The sequence below is a fragment of the Alligator mississippiensis genome, chromosome 11 (assembly GCF_030867095.1).
Source record: "Alligator mississippiensis isolate rAllMis1 chromosome 11, rAllMis1, whole genome shotgun sequence".
Classification (NCBI taxonomy): Eukaryota; Metazoa; Chordata; order Crocodylia; family Alligatoridae; genus Alligator; species Alligator mississippiensis.
The window spans coordinates 74526465-74540843 of NC_081834.1; positions in this window are offsets into that span (position 1 = coordinate 74526465).

Genomic DNA, 14379 nt, shown 5'->3' on the forward strand with positions numbered 1-14379 from the left:
GGAGTTGGACAACTCATTTTCTCCTATCAACATACCAGTTTGTGTACATCATCCTACCCTCATTGAAGTCCATGGCATCATCCCACTGACTTCAAGAGTGCTAGGATTACACTTGAGGTGGGATTAATGCTGGAAGCATTTATGAAAAGTAAAGTCTCCACAAGCATATACTTTCACAATGGTTCGTGACAGAAGCATTAAAACTGTAAGAGAGATTTAACCATTTCCTGTGATGACTTCAAGCTCTTCTGTTTGCTGTTGTTCCCTTACTGACTTGCAGGACCGTGTGATGTTGGTGACTGGTCACACAGCATAACGGGTGCGAATGGTTGAAGTATTTTTTACAGAAAATCGATTATGAACAATCCATAGGGGAAGATATATTTCTATCAAACACGTCCAATAAATCACATGTGCCCAAGAAACCTTCTAAAAACTGAATCGGTATATGAATAATTTGTGAAGGGAGTAAGGAACACATTTGTAAAATAAGACTGTGTTTTTCTAAGCCTTAATTGGATATTTCAGGTCCCAGTAAATTGTGTGCCTAACTCGTTTCAGCTTTATTGGCAGTCTCATCTTGAATTATTTGGCATCCATGCATTGTCTGGATCTACTGTCAGTGAACATGCAAATAGATCATGGACTGAAACAGGGTTCCTCAAAAAAAATTATGGAAAGATGAAATTTTCACAAAACATTAATTTGGTATTTTTACATATGCATGTAGTGATATGCTTGCAGGTTACCTTAACCAAACAAAATGTTCACCATGAACCCATTTCTGTTCATGGTGCTACTGCAAAATTTATTTAAGGGTATTTTTAAAGCCCTTTTTTATCTTTAGCATAAAGATCCTTGGATGTGAAAATCAAATGTTTTTTTTTTTATTTTAGGGAGATTTCTGCTAATTAAGAATTACTTAGCTTTGTTTGCCAGTTAGAACTGGTCTTTCTTTTAACTGCCAGAGTTAGCTGAGTACCTTCTGCTTCAGTGGTCATTAGCTTTCTATTGTTCCTTCTTCAGTGAGAGGAATTTGCAGACTTAACTGTGAAACTACTTTGAGACTGAGGCTGCTCTGAGTACCTTCCCTCATTGTAAATCAGCTAACAGAACTTGGCACATCTTTAAGCACTGCAGGAGACTTCTTTGCTGGGAGTTTTGCCAGGAAAAATGGGACTGGATCTGGGGCCTGTGGAGATCTAGAAATTAAGCACATGCTGACATGCTTTGCTGGATCAGTGCCTTGATCTCCTGGTATTCTCAGTATGATCTGCAGTGATTGCCTTTGCCTTTCTTGTACCTTTAGAGTCACCACCACATTTGGTCATTATGGGCTTTCCATTCTTCTTGAGTTGGTGCATCATTATTGACTGCTGCCACATGTGCCACCTGGCTTTTTTTTGGCATGGGTTTTTTTGACCCAGGGATCTCCTGGGGTTAACCGCCCCCTGTGCTGCAAAGTAGCAGCATGGGGAACACCTGCATATGCAGCTCTTCATTTAAGGGACTCACCTAGCACCTGGCGTATGCTGCCTACCACATATAATTTCCAGTCTGTAAGCAGTTCTTGTCCTGTTTGCAACTCCTTGGGGAATTGAACTGCTTCTTCTGGAAAGGCCTCGTAAACTTTGAACCATCATTCCTCTGTGAGTTTACTGCAATAACCTGTGTTGTGAGCTTGTTTGCAACATTTCTTAAAACAGCATAAATGTCTGATTCTGTTTGTCAATGAGGTGCTAAATATTTCCAGAATAACAGAGATACACATCTCAGAGCCTTATTTTTCATATTTATTTTCATGGTTCCTTATGTGCGATACTATTGAGTGTGTCTTGGCTGTAATCATCAGAGTTGCCTGTGTGATTTTAGAAACACAGTTAACCTTTCCTTTTTAGTACGTTGATGGCCCAACCTTGGAAATTTCAGCCTTCAAATCTTGAATTTAGGTCTCGGGGAGAAGTTCTGCGAGCTGGTGCACAGGTTTTCTGGGAGCTCCAGTCAAAGAGTGGGAAATGCAGTTAACTTGTTAGAGCATTCAAGCCAAAGATGAGTACTTGGGCACAGTTCAGGGGTAAATAAACTAAATAAAATGTCACCTCTGTATTACATGGAGATCATGCTGATGATTGATTCAGTGGTTCCTTTTGCCCTTAAATCTGCAGATGGGTGAAGTTGCCTGATTTGTTTCACAGTTTTGATCGGGGTCTGAGGGGAGCCTTTAAACAATTGCTATGCAACAAGCTGAGCATTTCTCTCTTCCTGGAACATGGCAGCAATGTGCTGGTTCTCACGTGGCACTTCTGCGCGATATGAAGTTGAGGTGTATGGGATCTATCATAGCAAGTGCTGAGTGCCTCTTACAAGCTGAGGAATGCTTAGTCCCTGGAAGCTGAATAGAGCTGAGGTTTCTTAGTTCCCCCAAAGGAGAAAGTCCTGAGGAGCCTTGGCCTTCCACAGTGGGCAGTGCCAACTGCAAAAAAAGGGCTGATAAACCTTTACAAACACTCTGCATAGAGGCTGCGTATGCAGGACAAGGGAACATCACAATCATGCTGCCTAATCCATGTTTCCCAGTTTCTTTTTGAGAAGCAAGGTGGCAGTTGGACTCAACATTAGCTTTCCAGTTGATTAAAGTTGGGATTTTTTCCACCCAAAAAGTCTGCAGAACATCCAACCAAACATAAAAAGGTTCAGAGGTGTCAGTAAGAAGATCTGTGCTGTAATCAGGAGGGATGTCTCCTCTGAGCTCTATTAGTTGCCAAGAAACTACTTCTGTAAGAGTGAAAATTGCTAACCACTCCTAAAATAATTGACTGGGTGGATACAGCAGTGCTCAGAATGATTTCCTGGAACAGACACATAGGTAACCAGGGTGGTGAGCATGATATAAATGCCTAGGCAGATGGAGATAGCCAAGGAAATGGGCACCCTCAGCTAAATGGATTCCTACTCTGTTGGTGTTGAGAAAGCAGCATAGCGCGGTGAACAGCACATGGGGCTGCAGGTCTGGAGACTCGGTTCTTACTTGAGCCCTGCTGTTTAGTCTCATGGTGGTGTAGGGCAACTCACTTCCCCTCTCATTCCCCACTTGTGTTGTGTCAGCTGTGTCTATTTGGCCTGTAAATTTTCTACAAACTGTTGCATATTATGTTATTTGTATAGTATCTGGCACAAAGCAGCCCCCTTCTTAGTCATAGCTGTAATAATAATAAAATTAGTTTCCTTTGAAGCATAGAAAATTAGGGTTGGAAGGGACCTTGTCCAACCCCCTGCTCAAAGCAGGACCATCCCCAACTAGATCATTCCAGGCAGGGACTTTGTCTACCTGGGGCTTCAAAACCTCCAAGGATGGAGATACCACAACTTCTCCAAGTTAACTTGTTCCAGTGCTTTACTACCTTCCCAGTGAGAGAATTTTTCCTAATATCTTTCATGGGGCCAGATGGCTACCAGACTCTCATATTGTCATTTGTACTGGTGCAAAGTGAATGAGAACACCTGGTATTTTATGTTCATTCTGCAAGTGTCAGTAATGCAAGGGATATATATATAGATGTAAATTGGCATATAGACAATAAATATTCTGACAGAGGATGAGGACATAGTATGTTATATAGGTAGAAAGAGACACCACTTACGCATCGCCTGTATTTATGGGGCGAGCTGTGCATTTGTGTACAGTTGTGGGTCAGGTCCTCATCTGGTGAAAACTGGTGTCACTAGCAGGGAGTTAGGCTAGCTTTGGGATCTGGCCAGTTGGGATGCCTTGTCAGAAATTGTGCTGCCTAAATGTCAGGTATAAAAATGTTTTTTTGGAGGGGAATCTCTCTGGTGAAAGCATTGTTACCAATGCTGGCCCATGAAATCTGTTCTACCAGCCAGCAGCTAGGTCACACCGATCTGTACCAGTCATATAAAGGATGTGTTCATTTCTAAACCTGTTGGTCAGCAAGTCTGTATTTCTTCTACTGCCTTGGATAAAGCTAAAGTTGGGAGCACTGACATTTTTTTTAATATCTCTCCTTCTTCCTATATATAATGTACCATTTTCCTCTGTATTTACAGAAGCTTAAAATAAAATGTGTGGGATATTTAGTAAAACACTCCCAAACCAAGGTCTTTTTTTTTTTTTTTTTTTTTTAATAATATTTCCTTTCCAACCCTATGATCTTCAGGAACTGGGAGCTAGGAGAGTTAACTGTGTTTATTGTCTCCTGCATGTCTACAGTCATCTTGCAAGCCCTGCTGCTGCAAAAATGATCTCTTGCCCTCAACTCTTTAGTGTACGAGGCCCCATTTTTTAAAAAAGCAAAAGCAATTTTGCTGTCGTCTTCATGATTTAAAGCTTTGTTCCATGGTAAAACACAAAAAAAACCTCGGAAGATTTAAAAGCTATACCATGTTTTACAATATTGAGAGCTTGGGCTCATACTTCTAGTAGACTTTCCTTGTTGCTGTTAAAGGCCAAAGGTGTGCGAGAAGTTCGCATGGTGAAAGATGCCCCCTGGACTGAGAGTACATAAGGGAAGTTCTGCATAGACTCTGCATTATTGGAGATACCCAGAATGCAGTAAGTTAAGCACGTGATTAAGTTTTTGCAGCATTGGGGTCTATGGAAATGAGAGAAAGGGGGAAGAGACTATCTCAGGGGGAGGCAATTATTTGGCCTTGTGGGCTGTATAAAGAATTTTGTTGAGCTGATGTGAGCTGGGTCAGCACCCCACCCCCTTCACCCTCTCCCCACGGCACAGCAGTTCAACAAAACTCCCTGTGTGTCCCCATCCTGTCCTATTGTCCATGCACTCTGCTCATGTCGGGTCCCAGCCGATCTCCACGGAGACCCTAGAATTGTGGAGAGGCGAAAGCGTGGGGCTGAGGCCTGGGGCAGAGCCACAATCCACTCCCTCCACACCCCTGCCTGGAGACCTGGTGTGCATCACAGGGGTGTGTCCACAGGAGTGTGCAGGCAGCAGATCATGGCTGCCAGAAGGGCAAATAAAACTCTGGCATGCATCAGTCTATGTGTGACCAGTAGATCCAGGGAGGTGCTCCTCCCTCTCTATTTGGTGTTGGTGAAGCCTCAGCCGGAGTCCTGCATCTAGTTCTGGGCACCACACTTCAAGAAGACTGTGGATAAGCTCAAGAGGGTACAAAGAGGGGCCACTTGTATGGCTAAGGGCGTGGAGGGCAGGCCCTATGAAGAGAGACTCCAGAAACTGAGGCCTGCTCAGTCTGAGGAAGAGACAGCTGAGAGGTGACTTGATAGCTGCCTACAAGTACATCAGTAGGAAGCATCAAGAACTAGGAGAGCAACTATTCACCTCAAGGGGGGACGAGGACCAATGGGCATGAACTAACAGAGGGTAAATGCAGGTTGGACATAAGGAAAAACTTCTTCTCTGTAAGGGTCACCGGAATCTGGAACACACTCCCAGCAGAGGTGGTGCAGTCAACCTCCTTGGAGGTTTTCAAGGTGAGGCTGGACAGGTACCTTGTTGAGCTCAGCTGAACCCAACAACTTCCTGCCCACGGCATGGGACTGGACTTGATGATCTTGATGATGGTCCTTTCCGGGTCTGTGTTTCTACGATTCTACACACTGGGGAGTGGTCCTGCACACCTCCCAGGGCTCCCTGTGCTGCTAGAGATGGCCAAATGCCCAGGCCACCCCTGCCACTTCATCTTACAGCCATAGGCATCTGTCAGCTGTGGGCAAGGGAGGCATCTCTTTTCCTGAGCACCTGCATCCCTGGACTGTGCCTCTGCACCCCATGATGTACACACAGACCTGACACAGAGGCCAGGAAAAGCCCTGTGCTCAGGCACAGCCCCAAGCAGCCCAACCTGGCTTCTGGGCATGGGTCAGCAAGCCTTCTCCTGATGCCATGTCATCTGTCAGCTGCAGGTGGGCAGTAGGAGGAGGCGTGCTTGTCCATGTCCCGCAGGCCAGTCAGGCTTCATGGGGCTGCACCTGAGCCCAGGGGTTCATGTCAGGTCTGTGTGTACATCATGGGGTGCTTCATGCAGTGTGGAGACATAGCTCAGAGATGCTGGTGCCAAGGTGCTGGGGCTCGTGCACAGAAAAAATAGATGCCTCCTTTCCCCACTTCTGCTGCCTACCTGCAGCTGAGAGCTGACCAGAGGCAGGAGGCAGGGCTCTGGAAGGAGCCGAGAGTGGGGCAAGTGCTACTGCACCTCCCTGCAAGGAGGGGCTAGCAGGAGCCACAAAGGAGCGTGGGATGCCACTGGACAGTGACATAACTTGAATTGATAAGGGATCTGGTACAGAAGTTAGATTCACTGGTCTAATCTAAATTGATTAAGTTTGAGAGCACATCAATCCAGGTCTATCTTAGAGCAGGCTCCACCATTTTTAAACCAGTCTATGTGCAGTGAACTTCTCTTCTGGGTTTTAGACTGGTTTCTTATCACTTAGAGTGTTTTTACACGTGGTCTGGGGGTGGAGGGGAGGTGTTTTAATTAAAGCGGCTTTGAGAGCTGCTCCAATGAAAGCACCCAAAATGTTTCGTGTATCAGCACCCTGGTGCTTCAAAATGGTGCTGGGGGTGCTTTAATTAAAGTGTAATAAACTAATTAACATGCTTTAGCAGACTTAATTGAGTCAATTATTCTGTGTACGTCTGCAGGCACCCTCAGACTGTACCTGGCCAGAATTTGCCATGCTTAGACCAGCAGGGTCTCTAGTCTCATGTCGTGTCACCAGAAGAAGGCAGCAGAAGAGAAACCTGCAAGTAATGCTGATGTGGGCAATTATGAAATAATTTACCTGAGGGAAATTTTTCTCCTAGTATTTATTTGCACTGCAGTAAGTATGTAGGATCCTGTGTGTTAAATGCTGTCCAAAGTCAGATTGTGCCCCAAAGCACACTCACTCTAGGTATTCATTTTACAATAGTACTCAAACTCCAGCTGAGATGGGGGCTCACACTTCCTTCTGTGTCCACTGATGGTGAGTAATAATCTGGAGAAGACTGAGGGGGTTTAATAGCAGCCTTCAACTACCTGAAGGGAGGTTCAAAACAGGATGGAGCTGGACTGTTCTCAGTGGTGGCAGATGAGGGAACAAGGAGCAATGGGCTCCAGTTGCAGCAGGGGAAGTTTAGGTTGGATATTAGGAAGAATTGTCTCACTAGGAGGGTAGTAAAACACTGGAACAGGTCACCCAGAGAGGTGGTGGGATCTCCATCCTGGGAGGTTTTTGAAACCCAGCTAGACAAAGCCTTGGCTGGGATGATGTAGTTGGGGCTGGTCCTGCTTTCAGTGGGAGGTTGGACTAGATGTGACCTCCTGAGGTCCCTTCCAACCCTCATTTCCTAGGAGTCTATGATTCTTGCCAGGTTGGGTTACATGAGGGCAAAAAAGTAATTATTTAAAGATGGAGCTTGGTCATTTAATTAACAGGATTACTTGATGGGGTTGCTTGTTTCCTAAAACCCAACCTGTACAATTGCTTCAGGACCATGCTATTAAAAACTGTCGTCATTTTCCATTCCCCATAATGGCCAATTTATCCAATGTTTCCCTTAGGTAGAGCTGACTTAGAGAATGTGTTGGCTTCCTCCATACACCAGTACAAATCACTTCCAATGGGCTGACATGGCTTTCCTTGGAACAGTGGCCTGCAGGGACCTGTTGAGGGGGACCTTTCAGCTCCCATGTAGCAATGAGATGGTTTGAATGAGCTTCTCCAAGAACAGGTTGATGCTATACATTGTGTACACCTGCCAAAGGTACCAGTGCTGTTCCTACAAAGTTAGGCTATAGCTTAGTTTAATTGCAGGTATATCATACATCCTAGGAATCAATCCATACCTGTTCTTCTATCACTAACCTATTGCATCTACATATTTCATGGCTTCCTTGGCATTCAGAGCAAGCACTTTGTTTTGAATAGATTTCCTTGCTTTTGGATTTAAAGTGAAATAGTCATCTCCTTGTGAGTGGATGGTTTCCCAGGCTGTTGTGTTTTATTCTACCTGGTGCACAAATCGAGAGTGTCCAAGGCTATTAATACCCTGTCGGGAATTGCTGACATGACATAAATGAGATTTATTTAGTCTATTACTTTTAGAAGTAACCAGGTCAAATAATATTAGGCTTGTCATGAGAAAATGATGTACAATCCACTAATACTTCAGTGTGTGGGTGTGCATGTATTACACATATAAACCTACTGTAGAATTATCAATAGTCACGTACACACTCATGCAAAGCTCTGTAAAAACAGCTTAGGTGTGAGGATGAATTCTCCAGTCTGAACCCCTTAGTTGGCATTACACGGTACTTTCTTAAAAGTACTTTTATTTATGAAAGTTTTATGCTGCTGTGGCTAAATACTGCACTATGCTAGTAGGAGCCCTTCTTATTTAATTCAGTTGGAAAAAAAGGCAGGTACAGACAGCCTCACAGCTTGCCGTTAGAAACAAATGAATTGTGAGCAGTGGCATGCATGTGTCCTGTCTGAGGGTCTTAGTGCACATGCTCACTAAACTGTTCATGGGCTTAAAGTTAAGCACCTGCCTGGTTCTTGTGGGACTGAGGCCTGGTATAGGAGATGAGTGTGGCCTACTGGAGAAGTCTTCTAATACCATTTAGTTCCTTATCTTTTGGACGGTGTATGTGCTCTTTGCCCCAGATGTTTCAAATACTTAGGGGCATACTTACTTTTTGGGCCCATTCACAAGTAGTTGTAGGATCAGGGCCCCAAAAAGAATAAAGCAGGTGCAAGAAAAGATTAATAATTATTTCCATTTTGCAAGAGGGAAGTTAAGGCATTGAGATTAAGCCACATGTCCAAGGTCATCTGGGTACTCTGTAGCAAAGGCTGAAACAGCACCTCAGTCTCAATCTCAAATCCTTATGCATTGCCTTACCCATGAGCACATCTTTCTCTCACGATACAACACACGATTAATCAATTGTTGCTCTGTGTTGCCTTCATATAAATCCAAAGTCAAAAGTGTTACTCCAGAGTGACAAACCTAATTGGAAGCAAACGTCAGACTGGTATAGTTAGCACCACGAATACTCACTAACATGGTAGTTTAGGTATCAGTCACATTATTGGGTCCTTCCACCCAGTGCAATGTCAATGGAATCATTACAATGCAAATGTGGCTATGTTACCTCCCAAGACCCCCCTGATAAAATTCATTATACTTGTCCAGCTACTGTTCTAATGGTGTACACATTTCACATCATCCTTGACATTTAAGTAATTCTTACCATTTAGAATCATTGCAAAACTCCTACCTCATTCCCACAAATGTAACCTCTTATTTGTTTCCAGGGCCTATGTGACATTTCATTCCATGTTCCCAAAGCAAGCATTTTGGTGTGGTTTTTATTCTTTCAAAAAAAAATCAGTGTAGGCAGCCAAAATACACAAATAAACTGCTGGTAATGAAGGAGAGCAAGTGCTCCATGTGGGGAAAGGGAATGTCACTGAGGAAATTGATTTTGGTTTCAAAGGTATGAAATAAAAGCATTTATAAAATTATAAACAATACATACATAGTCTTTGTATTTAATTTTTCCTTGCTGCTTTTATTTTTTGAAAAAAGGGGGAGAGAATATAAAGAAAATGGCAAAATATTAGATAAATCCCAGATACAACTGGGGGGATTTACTTTTCTACTTCCCACCCCACTGGCACTTCCAGAAGTATTTGTAGCCTGAACTGTTTTGATTGGAAATGCCCCAAAATGTGTAAGGATGAGGTTGTGGAAAGCAGAAGTTGTCATGAAAATAGACATTTCTACCAAGAAAAATTCCCAGACCAAAGACACCAGATGTTCTCATTGACTGAAATAGCAAATCTAGCCAGTGCAAAGCGAGATGGACAAGCAATGCTCTCAAGTCTGATCCAACAGGGCTTTACTTAACTTGGAGCCCCTGGGGAGTCCCTCTAAAGCTTGTTTGGCCATGGGTTGTATTAAATATTCTCTTATGTAATACATGACTTAAAACTGCCCCTTACCTGGTTCATTTATTGGGTTTCTGGTTAAACATAACGGGCTGTTTTCTTGTTAAGGGAAGGTTTGTGCTGGAAGGCTCCAGGATTGACATATCAATTACAATTAAAAGAGTGAAAAATCTGCCAGCTCTAGTTTACACTTCCAAGTATCACATGTCTTATAATAGCAGACTTGCCGAGTCTCCCACAATTTTATTGCAAATCTTATGCTGGTTGATTTGATTTCTTTGTTTTAAGGCTACAGCTCCCAAAAAAAGGAAATTACCTGGAAGTCCCTGCTTTAAGCTGTCAGTTTGCAGCCCTCAGGGCTGCAGTCAAAAGTTTGAAATGGGTTCCTAAATGCTATCAAAACAAAAATCAAATAATAATAAAAAAAAAAAATTGTCTCCTCCTCATCCCCTCTCCCCCTCCCCCAAAAAGATTTTTTTGAAGCTAATCTCATCCTTCTGGCTCATGATTTTTCATGATTGATGGGATTGCACCTATGAGTGTCCACCAAGACCATGGGCCAATTTCATAGATTTTGTACAGTCTTATAATGAGGTACAGTTCATGCCCTAAATACACAGGACAGACAAAGTACGGGAGGAAAAGTAGTGAGGCGCAGCTACCTGCAGTAATCTGCCCAAGGTTATCCAAGATCCCAGAGGTAGAGCCAGGAGAAGAACTCATGTGTCATATATCCCCATCATGTAGACTGCCTGACAAGCTGTCCCCACTTCCACTGTGCTTTGATGCAGGCCCAGAAGAAAGGACTGCTGCCTTATTTTATCTGAACCACTGTGCTCAGCCTGACCTGTCAAGAAGTCATTTCAGATTTTTCTTTTTTCCCCGCCCCCACAAAAGCAATCAGTGAAGTCCATTGCTGCCACAGCTCTATCCAAGCCCAGAGCAGGTCTGCAGACGAAGAATCTGACTTGCCAAATTTGAACTCTTAGAGAAACTTCATGAGAAAGCAGTCACCCTTTCTGCTAAGAGCTGAAGACATTTATTGTTTGTTCCACTTTACTGTGCACCTGAGTATTTTTCACAACATAAGGAAGTCAGTTGTATTCCCCAACTGTGTTTATTATTATCCGAATTGTAGTTCTCCCGTTGTGAAGTTTTTAACCTCGCAGAACCCTTCTGACTCTGTGAGGTCATTAAGGAAGAAGAGGAGAGAGGTAATGACAGATGATTTTGGTGCATGAGGGTGCTACCGGTTTTAGCCCGAATATTCACAAAGGAAAATGAAGGTCACATCCCAAGCAAGTGTGGGGATGTTTTCATGATCGCCTGGGCAGGAGGTGCTATTAAAAACAAAAAAAGGGTTTTCTGATTATGCTGGTGCAGACATCAGGCAATTAGGAATCAGGTCAAAGTAAAACATCAGATGCACAGAGACTGCATCGGAGAAGTTTTTGTGAAAACTGGCAAAAAACAGGCTAAGCTATTTCATTTTGCACCTGCTGAAAAATGGAGAGAAGAGATTTTAACTCAGATGCTTGTCATCATGGAGAACGACAGCTCTCTTTATAGCACTGTATGGCTGCTTTGACTCAGGCTTGGATCAAGGCTGTGCTGTCCCTGCTCCTCGCAGGTACACACAACTCACTGCTCCAAAGCAGGGGCTCAGGCACTGGATGGCTCTGGCGGCAAGGTGGCACTTAGTGCTTCACCTTCTGCTGGAGGCTGCAACAGACTCAGACACATTACTCTGCATTGGTTGCGCTTAAAACATATTTTCAAGCTTTTTTTTTTTTTTTTTTTTTTTTTTTTTTTTTTTTTTGGTTTGGGTTTGTTTGTTTTTTCTGCAATCAAAGTGCTAGAAACATGCACGCAAAGAAATCTGCTATTCTGACACCATCACCTAATTCTGAGAACTTGGCCTTAAGCAATGCTCTATTGTGCTGAACCATAATCCAGCCCTGCTTTTATTTGATTTAATATTACCATGAGAGGGCCCATGGGAATAAACTGTGCCTCAGAGATGCTGTTTTGTGGGGAATAAAGTTATTTCACCCCTCTTTGATATGCAGCTCTCTCTCCCTTTGCTGTCCATCCAAGAGTGCAGGCCACTTGTAGTGAGAGGGAAAGGAAAATGTCACCTTTCCTCTGCCCAGTTGCTTGCAGGGGCATATGTTGGGCACTTAGCACCTGCCTTTTCCTCCTCCTTCCTTCCCTGCTCCCATAAATACAATCCAGATAGGCCATGGATGCACAGAGGGGAGATTCTCTTGTGAATGAAGGACAAGATCTAGCTTGAAGACATGTTCAGTAAGGAACATTGATAATGAGGGGCCTAATGGAAAGTCTGTTAAAGTCAATGAAAATAATCCCATTGCTCAAAACACCCATAGAATAATCCCTCTTTCCCTGTAGGATGGTACAGTCACTTGTTCAGAGATGTGTTAAATGGCTGTACAATTTTGTTGTTTCATGTCCTTTAAATTCTGTAGGATTCATCCATCGGGGGCAGAGCATAAGGGAGCAATATGGAGAGAGGCCTTGGTGCTTGCAATTGCACCCGTGATGTGACGAGGGAGATTTTTTTCCTAACACTCATTTGCCTGATCAATAAAGACAATACAAGTAAGAAAGAGAAGGAGTTAATATCCTTTCTTTCCTTTTATTTATTTTTTTTTCTAATTGCAAAAAGCCTGAGTACTTGTCACATAAGTTCCTGGCTCTTTGTTTTTAAGAGGCAATTTAAGCCTGGATAGCAAATCATTTTACTTGACTGAAAACTGTAACAGCAGCATAAAGTTAGTGTGTGGGTGCCATGGTTTAGAGAGCCTGCTTTAACACTGAGAAGTGTTGAAATGAACCACTGGATAGAGTATTTTTTTTAAAGACAGTATTTCTTCCCTGGGTAGAAGTATTTTCTGTCTAGTCTGTCTCAGAAGGAATAATTTTTGCTGGTGTGTCTGTGCCTGAGCAGTTGAAATCCCTTTGCATAAAGCCATTTGTCCTTGTTTACAGGACTGCACAGGGGTCCCTTTGTGTGCTAGGTGCTGTATTAAAATAGATGTATTCCTACTTCCAGATTGCAGTCAAATGTGATGGGTATCAGAGATTGTTTTACACATGGGGCACCGTCTTCTGTTTTAGAGCTTATCCTATGGCTACAGTGATATGCAGAAAGTGAATGCTAAGGACAGAGAAGTCCATCAGGATCATCTCATGAACTATTCAATAGCTCATTCCTTTTTCAGAGAGGTAGGGTAGTTTTGTGATTAAAGCACGTTGCTGGGGAGTGTTGGCACTTAATTTATGACCAAGATCCCTTGTTCTGGACAGAACCAAACCCTCCAACCAACCACGACCTCTCCATTCAATAATAGTCATGTTTTATTGATACACAGTGATAGCAGATAAGAATAATGCAAAGAATTCTCTATGTACCAGTCCCAGAGTTCACAGAGGGAAGGTATATCGGGCCAGTACACGAACTTCACCCTGAGGTTCTTTCTTGAGTATCATATATCTGCAGCCTGGAGGTCGTAGACTGAGGTCCACGCATCCCCTAGCGTGGTGTGAGAGAGAGGCTGGTGGTATGCCCTGTGTCCATGGTGGCCTCATCTTCCCTTCTAGGGGACCCTTTGCTGCTCTGAAATCCCTCCTTTTGTATCTTTTTTTCCCCTCCGATGACTCTTCATCTCTGGGCTTCATTGATTTGGTTTCTTTGTGGTCATCATACTGTCCACATTCTTTCCTGCCAGCATATCCCTTTGTTTCATAAGCCCATCCCATGCACACATTCAAATTTGGGCTTCACTGGTCTCCGCTTAATTTTATCTGTCCCCCAAAGCCAGAAATCATAAGGGCTCTGCAGCTCGGCATTGTGACCTGGCCAATGCAGCAGAGTCCCTTATCTCTGTTATGGAACACTGTGGTACATGTCTTCAGTTTCCCAGCCTATGTGTCTGCTTGCTGCTTGGCTCTGTCAGACACAGTGAGTCTTGCAGGAAACTTCTGTCACAAACAGGCTTTTACAAATCAGTTAACCTGTGAATCTGTGAAACCCTTGCCATTGCCCTGGGGCATTATCTACTTTACCTACAAGCCAGTTCATAAAAGCAAACCTCTAAATGTCATGTTCTAGCCACCTGGGAGATTTGGTTTCCATTCCCTACCGTGCTACAGGCTTTCTCATGAGACTTTGAAAAGTCAGTTTCTCAGTGCCTTAGTTCCTGCTCTGGAGTGGGGGCAATGAGGAACCATCTAACTAATGGATACAGAAATAGTTTGTGGTTGCTGATGAGGTTATAGCTTTTCTGCTCCTTGATGTTGTTGGGGGAGACTTGCTTCTCCTGTATTAAATTAATGAGTGTTCAGTGAAGACAGAAAGTACAATTCTCTCGAGCTCAGGTGTGGTAGAAGCCTGGGTAGGGTTAGGA